Consider the following 12,961-nt stretch of genomic DNA (forward strand, 5'->3'; position numbering starts at 1 on the left):
ATAGTTAGACAGAGCACAAGGAAAACCAGAAGAAGAAGCAGAGGAACTCACCAAAGAATGAAGAAGACGACCTTCAGATCTGATTCAACCCCACTGTAGTGACAAGAAGAGCACTGTGACTCGCCTCTGGAACAGCTTGCTTCGTGAACCCTACAAAGTGTTCTGCGATTTTTTATACCTGTGGTCAAAAGTGAGTATTTTGTTCTGATAGCTACAGTATTATGTGGGCCGATACAGTATGGGAACAAGCAAAAACACCTATTTCTTGTTCCAACAATTGGCCCATTTTTGCCAAATGTTCCAGCACTGTTTAAAACAATACAAGCTATGCCAAACACGTTTTGGGCCAGAACAGTAGATTTTTGCACTGTTGGGAAAGGAGTAGAACATGATAGAACAATGCTCAAACAGTACCTAAGTCTGGGGCGATGAATTGGTCAGATCATTAGTCTGCATCATATCATTTTAAACGCAACTCATTGTATTGTATTGTCATGTCAGTGGAATCAACTCATTGTATTGTCTGTTTGTCTTATTGCGCATACCACCACCTATATAGTGAGGACTATTTTTAGGGCAAATCATTTCAGTCTCCCCAATCGCCTCCATCTCTATTCTCTCTCTGTGCAACTGCAAACTACAAAATCTATTAGAAGTTCAAAACCCTAGATATATTTGAGTTTATCTATCTGTCTGCAAGAGTGAAAGTTGAAATCATATTACCTATATCAAAACCCATATAATTTCAGATTGTTCAAAAAATCAAAACCCATATCTTTTGGTTTCCATCGCCCGCTGTTTCAGTTCGGGTTCGCCCTTCGCAAGCTTCAGCCGCTGTCTCTCAACTCTCAAGCTTGCCCCCCTCTCTATCTCCAACTACTAACTTTGTAAGTATTTTAATTTTTTTTCTAAATCAACTAATCAAGCTCTGCAATTCTTGTTTTGCAAACTAAATCCTATTTGGTGAAATTTTTTTATTATCTTTTTTATATAAATATTTTTATTAATGGTGGTAATCAAAGTCCATTTCTTCTGCAATATTTTTTTATATAAACTTGAATCTGGGCATGAAAATATATATATATATATATATATATATATATATATATATATATATATAGAACTTTGACAAGCAAAAGTACTAACACTTACTAAAAAACATATTTTTGAGTGAATTCCAGAGAGTTGGAAGAGGCTTGCGGTGAACTACCTCACACTGTGCTTCCACTTCCACTAGTAGATTCTCAAATAAGATTAGTAAATTGGTCAAAAGAAGAGATAGGGTTCTGAGTGGTGAATGAATTGTTCAGAAATAAAGTGGTAATTTTTTTTATTAATTACCCAAATAGGATTTTCTATGTCTTAAATCAATCAGCCGACTAAAGAAACATTGTTAGTTAACTAAAACAAAATTAAACAGTTGATTTTGGTTTGGTTGATATATTTTGATTTAGCCCTCCCCGTTGAGAAATCCTGAAGGATATATTTAATCTTTTTGTCATATTTTTATTTTTAAATTTGGTTTTTGATTTTCTTTTGTTATTAGAATGTAAATTTTAAGATATTGATTTGTTAATTTTGAAGATTATGAATAAATTGATACATTGTACTTTGTTATTGAATTAATTTAACATAAGTGCCCAGTATAATATGATAAAGATAGTACCTAGATGGTGATATTTTAATTATTAGGAGTGAGATTGTGAAACCTCTTCCTCACGACTCTTAAGTGTTTTCTTATATTTAGGGTTAACATGGGCATTAACATTAAGCAACATCAAGGTCCAAAAAACATGTCTCTTTAATCATCAGGTACCAAACTCTTACTTTCTCTAAAATTTTAATTGGCATTTGAAGTTTAATTTTTAATTTTAGAATATATGTTTTACAAGTTTATTAATGTTTTTTAAGCTTTCCTCTTTTGTCTTAATAATATAGGTCTCTTTTCTCTTCTAGAGGAAGAGAGTTGATTGGAATGGGTGGAGTAGGGCAAAATGAAAATACACAACAAAAAGCATCATCCTTCACATCTCCAAGACTTCTCCTCTCTATTGACCGAGTTCAAAATGAGAACTCCTTTTCATTATCGATTCTCTTTTCCTTCTATACGCCTTTTCTTCTTCTCATCATCTGTCGTTATATTACTCACCCTTCTGTGGCTATATTACTCACCCTTCTTCTTGAAATGCTATGTCTTGGTATTTCTGCTTCTTCATTAACCAAGAAATCACCATCTTTAGTCAATATTCTTCTTCTTCTTCTTTTTTAGCTTTTGTAGTGTTTTCTTGACTAAGGCCCGTGCTTTTTTCAATGAATCTCCCATGAGGAAGAGGAAGGGGAAGATGAAGAAATGGTGAAGGAAAGAGGAAGAAGGTGAAAATATATAGATTAGGAGTTTTATGATTTTAATCCTAATATTATATATATATATAGAGGCCAAGAAGTAGGAGGATGCTCAAATTAATAATACCAACCAAAACTGGGATAAGCAATGTGATGATAAAATAAATAAAAAATATTTGACTGTTAACAAACCAAAGTCGCAGTGTTGCCTTTTGTGAGGTTCTTGGTTGAGTAAACACTCCGTGAGACGCCCAGAAAGCTATACTGGTTGTGTGCGGATTGTCATCGGCATACTATACGAGGTTTTCATCCCCTTGCATCACGAGAAGAAATATTCCCTTGGAGTGGTCAGTTTCCGAAGTGCGTGCTAGAGAACAAATCTACCCCGTTTGAGAGGCACTGATTGGGTAATAAAAGTGTGTTGGTTGGGTGCTCAAAGCTCTACCATATGATCTGTTGATTGGAGTAGTTATAGAGGACAAAATTGCCAGAATCAAGCATGGAAACCGAAGAAGCAGGTTGGTCAAGGGTTGCTATATACGTGTCTCGGCCTTGTGTTGGTTGCAAGAGTAATCGTCCATCGCTAGACAATAGCAAAGTGGTATTGCTGGCTGTCCAGACGACAGTAGTCTTTTCAGGAAATCTACCAGCAAGAAATATGCCAACAGCATAGCCCGTTGTTATATTAACATAGTTATGTCAATTTTATTATTTAGTAAAATAAAACTAGTCTAATGTAATATAGTTAATGTGTAAATAACACTCTTTGTGATGTTATAAGGCTAGGTGATGCTGAGAAATTGATAGACTATGCTTTTGTTCAATTTTAAATATCAATTGATTTCAATTTTTCTTTTAATAATACATCACACACACAATGCACACACCGAGAGGTGGCGGGTTGAAGAAAACTTAAAGAGTATTTTTGTAATTAAACAAAAAGAATTTAATTTTTAATTTAATATTAAATAATAAAATCAAATTTAATTAGTCGGATATTAAAGCAATGTAAAGTAGTGTACATTATTCTTCAAAGGTTCATCGGCTTACTGTATACATCGATTTCAGTCGCCAAAAAAAAAAAAATTAAAAAAAAAAGTCAAGTCATGATAAAGATTGACATTTTCTCATCATCAGTTAAAATCCAATGCATGAACCCATCTCGAAAATGACGAAAATGAAAATAAAAATAAAATCTGATACTACTCGAACAATATTAGAGAAGCATTTTAAAAAATATATCTAAATTGATTGCATTTATGACACATGTTGTCATTATAATGTCAAGTCCTATGACAACTAATATAGGGCACTACAAAATTACCCTACCTCACCTCCTTCCGTTGTTTTTATTCCCTTTTCAACCTTGTAAGTTACATGAAATAGATTTAGGATCACGCACATGTGATCCACATGGTATATCTTGTACACTTTTGCTTTTTTGGGCTTTTGTACCCTCAATCAATGTTCTATCAATTCATCCACCACAGGAATACTCACAGCACAATAAATTACAGCTCGCACATGCTTTTTTGGCCAGTCCATGTTCTATACATGAAATGATTTTAATAAATTTTTTAGCTAATAAAATTACTCCGTGTTCAAAAAGATACATTAATAGGTGAGTTAATACAAAATTGTTATATTGATATTGTAAATGTTATCATTTACATTTAACATTTGTCCTACCTTTTTTATTTCGATACATTAATGTATTTTTATATTATCTTTTTTTTTTGACAGAATAATATATTTTTATACATGTTTATATTATTTGTAAGTTATAAATTGTGAAAAGTGTTACTTTTTGAGTAAATAAAAATTATTAAAAAATAATCATTTACTTATATATATATATATATATATATATATATATATATATATATTAAAGAATTTAATATGTGCAATTGCATTTCTAAAATAAAAATATATTAAAATTTATAGTGATACTCATATAAAATAAGTTAGGTCAAATAGAACATAAATCGATGAATATTTTGATTTTAATTTACACTCACATTTTGAAGTGTTATTCCTATTTCACTCACGCTCTAAATATCACTTTTCATATATGTCAGAGTATTTTTACATACAAAATGACTGTGTAACCTTTTTGACTTTTTGTTAACTTACAGAAGAATTGTTTAATTTTTTCACGAAAAAAATAACCCAAAGTGACTCATAGAAGTTATTGTGTGCATGCACTCATGATAGTCACTCTCAACAAAACCTCAATCACCACCACCTCTGTACCTACATATATATATAGTTAAATCATACTAGTTAATTATTCTTTTCGTAGAAACTGTTTTAAATGTAGTCTCGTAGATTTATAACCGATTAACAGAATATAGCTCTTATAATAAATGCACATATATGTGGGATTTACATATCTTATAACTAAACAATTTATTTTTATTATTTTACTATTATTATTATTATTATTATTATTATTATTATTATTATTATTAATACTACCCCTACTACTATTAATTATTAAAATTAATATTAATATTAATATTGTTTATTATTATTAGGCAAAATTGTAAAAAATTCTCTAAACTATTGATTAGTTGTAAGATGGCCCCTGAAGGGTATTATGGGTATTGTATATTTATGATATTTTATATAAATTAATAAATTAGGGTATTTTGGTAATTTTGACTTTTTGGCTTCGGAAAAATGGTGTTTTTTTGTAACATTAGTATAGACGAGGGTTCGATTTGTAATCCTAAATAATTCAAAAGAATATTTTTTACTTCTAATTCATAGATTTATTTACACTTTTATCTATAAACTCTTTTACCATATTATCTGCACCTTTATTTTTATTTACTTTCCTTATGTATGTAGTGTTTCAAGAATGACTATAACATTTTTAATAGTATTGTATCTTTGCATTGATTGCATGAAGGGTAAATCAATCACTCTGCCAATCTTATGCTCAACAACTCAGTAATCAATGTAGAAGCAGAAAATATGATATACTGTATTTATCGGTTTTGATTCATAGAAGATCAGCATTCATAGACAAAATCTTCTAGTGCTTTAACTTCAGCAATAAAAATTATACAGTATGAGTCTGATAAAGAGTCAAGTGCACCACGTGAAGAAAGCAGAAATTATTGTGAATATGAAAATCTTTTACTTTACAACTCTGTTGGTTTGGGTGTGAAATATTTTTTAAAAAATATTTTGTTATTTTTTAATGTTTGGTTGTCATAAAATATTTATAAAGTAAAAAATTATTAAAATTTAATAAAAATAACTTATCCATCAATTTTCGGCAAATTATTTACATGTCCCGCTCGATGGATTCGACCTTAACGTTGACGTAGACTTTTGGCAAATACCAAAAAAATTAAAAATAGAAGAATATTTTATCTTAAAAAAAAATATTTTTTTAAAAAATATTTTATGTCGAAACAAGGAGAGCCTACATGCCTATCATATTTTTATCTCCTTTTGTTCCAAATAATAAGATGCAGGTACAACTAGGGGCGCTACCAGTGGATGCAGTGGGCACTTACCCCCCTGGCCTGCCCCCACCCACTATATATATAATTTTTTTTTTTGATATTTTATATGTATATATATGGAATTTTTATTTACTGTCCCCTAACATTATTAATTTTTAACATAATCTATTAATTTTCTAATTATTTTTTCTTAATTTACTCTTAAAATTTCCTTAAAAAAGTCAAAATTTTCTTGTTAAATTAAATTTTAATTGTTTCATTTTTAAGTTGTAATTTTTCTTACCTTTTTTTTTTCTTATTTTTTTCCCTACTACTACTTTAAATAATTTTTTTTTTCTTAACATTGTGCCCCCAAAACTAAAATCCTACTCCCGACCGTGGATACAACATTCAAATAAGTAAATTATAGAGTATAATAAAGGTTCAAGCCCAAAAAATAACCAAATATGTTTTTACACTGTGTATCACATTTTTCATATGCAAAAAATAATTTTAAAGTTTCAATTTTTGCAAATCGGTCATTCTTGTACATTTAAGTCATACTTTGATGAGAATTGTCTTTATACACACATTTTACATGGAGTATTATTTAAAAACTATCGGTGTGCTCCACAAGCGTCAGAGTTTTTACACTAATAACTAAAAAAGGCAAAGTACGAAAGCGCGTAAGGAAAAAGCAAAAGGAGACGCTACAGAACGAGTGGGCTCCACAAACATCAGATTTAAGATTTGAACAACCTTTAGTCAACACTACTCACAATCAAAACTTTATATTTATATTTAATACAATATGTTCATGTCACGAAAGGTTAAAGGTACTCTTATTGCAACAGCATCTAGAATAGATCTAAGTAGGTTAGCAGACCTTTATTTGAGACTTTTATCTCTTATTGTAATAACATCTAGAATAAATCTTAGTAGGTTAATAGACATTTATTTGAGATTTTTATCTTATTTTATTTTTTTGTTCCGAAAGCAATAGGTTACTACGTACATAATAACCAAGGAAAATTCCATAATGAAATTTATGTGCTATGCTTGAAAGTATGCATCATGAATTTAGTTCAAACTTTGATCTAAAATTCTTTTAATTTCAAAACAAAATGGTCTAATTCATTATTGTTAAAATTTTAACTCAGAGCTAAAAAATAATTAATCTATACTAAATTATAAAAACAGAACAATCAAGTCCTCTACAATATAAAACTTCATTCGTCCCAAAATAAAACATATGCATTTCTAAACCACTTATCAACCCACCTAATCACTAACTATAGTGCAACGCATGCTTATTTGATCGTACTAGTCAATCTTGTTAATAATGGGGGTAGTAAACACAGACTATGTTTTCAAAATATAAAACTACAAACACATTAACTTTGAAATTTTTCTACAATACTAGTTACACTAGTATATATGAATGGAGTACATATCACCTATTAAATTAATTTTTTAAGTTTTTTGAGAATCAATAAGAAAAATTTGTCATATTTGGTAGGGGTGCACATGCTTCCGATATCTAATGGAATAGGAATCGGACCGATCCCAACAATTTCCAAAAATTAGAATCAAAACCATTAGGACATGAGACCGGAATTAGAATCAAAACCGTTAAGACATGAGACCGAAATCGAATCGAACCAGTTCCACAATTCCGGTTCATTAGGCTCACATATAAAACTTGTGCTTGGAATTCCATGAAACTTACTATATCATGCGTTCCACTAAATCATATTGCAATATAAAAAGATAAGGATTAATTACACCGATAACTCTTGAGGTTTATCATATTGACAGCCATATATAAGTTGGGCCTTTTTTGAACAATGACACCCCCTCAAGTTTGATAAACTTAACAAAAATGCTCCACGAGTCACTTGCCACCCACTAACACCTAATGTATTGACATTGTTGCCCTTTGACTTATAAATTGACCAATTTAAATAATGAAATTACATTTCTAACCTTGTATAATATATATATTGTTGCCTAAGTATTGATTCTAGAGGGGGGTGAATAGAGTCTATGGCAAACAATGGTCAATTTTCTGTTTTGCAAATTTAACTAAAACCTTCTAACAATTATGCAATAATCAATATACAGGCATAAACAGTTTATAGCATAAATGTAAAGGAAATAAGGGAAGAAAGATTTACAAACATTCACACGGCGATTTTAGCGAGGTTTGGAAACTCCTACTCCTTGGCTCCAGGCCCCTCTTGAGACTTCCCAATCCACAATAGCTTCTCCTTACGGGTGGAGAACAAACCTTTACATGAAGCAACTCCTTGCTTTACCTTGCTAAGAGACAACCTCTCTTAGTCTTCATTTGGATCACACCAACCCTTACAAATTGAAGCAACTAACTTCTTCTTCCTTTGCTAAGAGAACACCTCATCTTAGGCTTTACAATAGATTTGAATATCAGATTTTCAGTACAAGATAATCTCTCACAGATTTGAAGTACAAAGTTTAAGCTCACAAGCTCACTCTAGAGTATATATGAATATATTGAAGCTCAATACTCTATGAATGATATGGGATGAGAGAGTATGATATGAATGAAGAACAAAAGCTCTTTGGATGCTAGAAGATCTATTTCAAGTGTAGCAACACTTAATTCCGAAGTCCCCTTACTCTATTTATAGAGTTTTGATAAGCCAATTCAAAAATATAGCTGTTGTGCACTCGGTTCAAGGCAAAATACCCGTTCAGATTCGAATCTGCGCAGGTTCGGTCGACTGAAATGAAACACCCTTGTGTTTCAGTCGTCCGAAATGACTTAAGGTTGGATATCATCCTCTCAGTATCTCTGTTTCGGTAGACCGAAGTGAAACCCACACTTGTTTCGGTCAACCGAAATGATTTATGGATTTGAACATCACTCTCAGTACTTTTACTTCGGTAGACCGAAGTGAAACCTTTCTATGTTTCGGTAGACCGAAATGGTTCAAGTTGGCTATGGTTCCTTATTTCGGTAAACTGAAATAGAATGGTCCTGAATTTCGGTAGACCGAAAGAGACCTGCTGCCTCATGAATTGTTCTAAGTTAACAGGTGAGACAGTGCACTACAGGACATCTGCACAGACCTTATTTCTATTGAAAACGTTTAAGTAAATGTCTTTTATTTTTCATTTACTTTAAGTTTACAATGTAAATAAGGAAGTACCCCCCATTTGGATTCAATAAAAAATACTAGAAAATTGAAATCTAACTAAATCAGAATATAGAAATTCAGTTTTAGTACAAATTTGGATTTCCGACAGTTTTGGTAAAAAAGAATCCGCATGTAGACCAATGTAGACTTGGTCAAAAATTCTAATAAAATCAGTTTAGGGTAGTTTAAGTATAAGGAGTTATTACCGGGAAAAATTATTTTGAAATAATCATTATTTCAAAAATCCATTTTTCACACTTAGCCAAAAACACAGTTTTTCATGACACGCACTCTGGGGTCCTAATGTCCGTTACCAACTCATGATAATGAAGGCTTCTCATGCCTTAATTGTTGACCAATATGAATTATATGATTGATGTGTATGGTCTTAGCATTTCTAGCACAAGTGATGAGTTCTTTCAAAGCTTATGCAAGCTTGAACTAACTCACTCTTTAGCAAAGACTCCATATGACAATTGTATATGAATGAAGTGCATATTCTATTGCTAATGGATATAGGAGCATATAAATGATGATATGATATGCATGGTCCTATAGAGATGAGTTTCAAATGGATTCATAAATACTTTGACATTGAATCCTAAACACTCACCATCCTATCTACCATTTTCTTCAAGCTTTGTCCATGATCGTATAGGCTTTGAGGTAGACTTGTTTTTTTCCTTTCTTTGAGTTGCTTTCCTACTCGTTGTAGTCCAAGCTATCTTTGAATGGACTTTGCAACTTCATGTTCCTTTGTATCCATTGCTTTCCATAGATGTGATCTTGAATAATGGAATACTTGGAATGATCTTTCGTGTTTCATTGAGGTCATCATTTGAATATGAATAATTTATAACACTCAATGTAAACATTAGTCCTTAAACACCATTAATGATTTGTTATCATCAAAACCTCTAAATTATCCTTGGATGGAGTCCTTAAGGTCAACATATATATATGCACACACACACGTAGTATATGTTTTTCCGAAAGGTCATCTGTGATACCCCTCGGATCCAAGACACGGGTTGACCGAACCACAAACCCGAGGGAAATATCAAACAATTAATATTTAATGAACACAGAATACAAGTTGAAATAATCAGAAATAAATAAAAATGGCTGAAAAGAATTCTAATTGAAAATCCTCAAAATATAATTGTTCAAATCCATTAATTCAAAACCTCCAATTATTTAACAACTCAGGAATCCATTTAGTGGACCCCTAATAAAAATCCCAACTGTAAAACAAAATAACTGTAATCAAAATCCAACGCTAATAAGATAGTAGTCCTACGTAGTCGGTGGAATGGAAGTCTGTATCTGCTCTGCACGACCAAGCTCTAACCCTGGAACTGACAAGCACCTGTAAAATAAGAGAGTGGGTCAGGCCCACATGCAAGTCCTATTCTACTACGATCCAAACAGAACAGATACATCTTAGATAGACTCAACAATATCTAGAGTAGTCCATATATGTATATAATACACACTATAGGACGCTTACTAGTCCAATAGGTCTATCTCAACCTGAGTAGAGATATCATGCAAATCGCATATAATGTGGTCATGTGTACCTTCATACCAGGGAACAACAACTACTGTCCAGCTATCCATCCTAGGCGATATACACACCCTAACTATGGTCCTGAGACTCAAGCTCATACCATGGTACCATATCATAAATATATAAAGTCTGTGTCCTCCTAATACAAAATATCACCCATCTAGTATAGTAGTTTGATATATGTATAACAATCCATCCCCATAAACCAAATTATATCATTCAATTATTTACTGACCTGACACCAATAGGAGTTGGACTTAACCTTTATGGTTAATCCACACCTTAATCCATTTTAGGTAGGACTTAGTGTTGAACTAATCCATACCTAATATGCCACAGTCCCATATCGGTGCACACTATCCTCGAACTAACATAGTTGACAAAACAGTATAAATATTTATCAACCATATACCAAAATAAGCATAAATACAGTTTAACATGTGTATAACTAAATTATGCATCCAATAAAAGATTTAGAATCCCAACTCCAGTCCATTAATTGATACAGCAAAATTATGCAATTTACTTCTCCAAACAGTACCATAATTGATGCAATACATAGCAGACTTAAAATATCAATTAATTCCATCAAAGCATACATATACCTAACCAACTATATGCTTATAACACAGCTGATAACATGATTCATAATTTAAGATCATGCAACGAAAACAAATTTGCTAAAATAGTACACAATATAAGTCAATTATCCAATCTTCTACATAGGGGTTCTTCGTTTAACCTTGTGTTAATTCTGGCCTTTATATCTAAATGTAAACATGCTTCCAAACATTTTTATAAGTCTTTAGCAATGAATTACACCATTCAGTAGCATATAGACAGCCTTAGAAAAACCCAGTTTAGCTAAACAGTCCCCAAAAACAAGTTTTTTACGTATTTAAAGGAGAGAGGAGGCTCTTAAACTTAAGAGCCTGCTCTGTTACAAGGAGAGCCAGCTCCCCACCCTTGGGAGCTGGCTCTAGGCTGTTGAGAGCCGACTCTCAACCCTAGAGAGCCGGCTCTAGCTTTGTGGGAGCAGGCTCCCTCCCTTTTTGGAGCTTACTCTCACCCCTAAAAGCCGTAGTTCGTTCCAGTTTTCTTCCTCACCTCCGGCAACCCTTTCAGTCTTTGAATTAAGTTTTATTACATGTTTTAGGGTCCCATCCTACTTCCAGATTGATCACAAGACAGTATTATATAACCAAGACTTAAATTTAAACATCAGTTTTTAAAGCAACGGCAGCAAGATTTCATACAAAATTTTGAAGCAACTCAAAACAGATTAATTCAACGGAATTACATACCGATTAAACATGCATAAAAGATGTATTTAAGCTTTAGTTTAATTCCTGTAGTCTACCTAGCATGCATAGAACACAAATTAAAGGGAAAGAGTAAAACAGAGACTTGCCTTGAGTTTCAGTTTTGAAACTCTAATCCACCGTCTCTGAATTTTCCGACGAAATCCCCGACTGATGTTCCACCTCTGTTACTCTTGGTCTCACCCACGAACAACCTCTCCTTCCTCCTCATTGGTCCAACCTTAGTCTAGACCAAAACCTAGCATTCCTTTCTTATCTCTCTCTGTATTGCTCTGTATCTCACCGTCTCTCTGTTTTTCAGAATTACGCTTACGTTTCTAAAACCCTAACCACCGTAATAACTATATTTATAGGCTTAAAACACTAAACCCTAATCCTTGTTTAATTAGAGCCAGAGCCCTAATGTAAAATCCTAGTCGGCCCATAGAATAACCTAGGTTATAATATACTCGGCTGCATAAACGTAACTTAACTTTAATAACCTAATTTTAACATCACAATACCTTTATGAATTTAACCTTATTACAACAGTGAATTACAAATAAAAAAAATAATCCAATTAACACACAATAAATAAACAATGTAAATAAGTCAAGTAATGCATATAAAAATAATTAAATCAATTTAATTCAAAAAATCAATTAATAAACGTAAATAAATAATTAAACAACCAAAATTAGCAATTAAACAAATAAAAAAATAACAAAATTAAAATTAAAATGCCGAGACTATCCTTTTAAAATTAGGGGTATTATATTCTTCCTCCCTAACAAAAGGAATTTCGTCCTCAGATTTGGTTTTACCTTTTTCCAATATTTCAGGAAATTGCGAGCGAATGACATCCTTCCGTTCCCAAGTAGACTCAGCCTCATTGTGATGACTCCACTGAACACGCACCAAAGGGATAACCTTATTACGAATGATTTGATCCCGACAGTCGACAATATGACACGGTGGCTCCAAATAAGTCGCATCCGGCTGCAACTCAATCTCCCCAACATCGATGTGTTGATACCGATCCTCATCTCGTAGAAATTTTCGAAACATGGAAACATGGAACACATTGTGGACCCGATCCAAATTATCCGG

This window comes from Cornus florida, unplaced genomic scaffold (assembly GCF_030987335.1).
Source record: "Cornus florida cultivar Cherokee Brave unplaced genomic scaffold, ASM3098733v1 CherokeeBrave_3.0.0_Hap2_Chr09, whole genome shotgun sequence".
In the NCBI taxonomy this organism is placed as follows: domain Eukaryota; kingdom Viridiplantae; phylum Streptophyta; class Magnoliopsida; order Cornales; family Cornaceae; genus Cornus; species Cornus florida.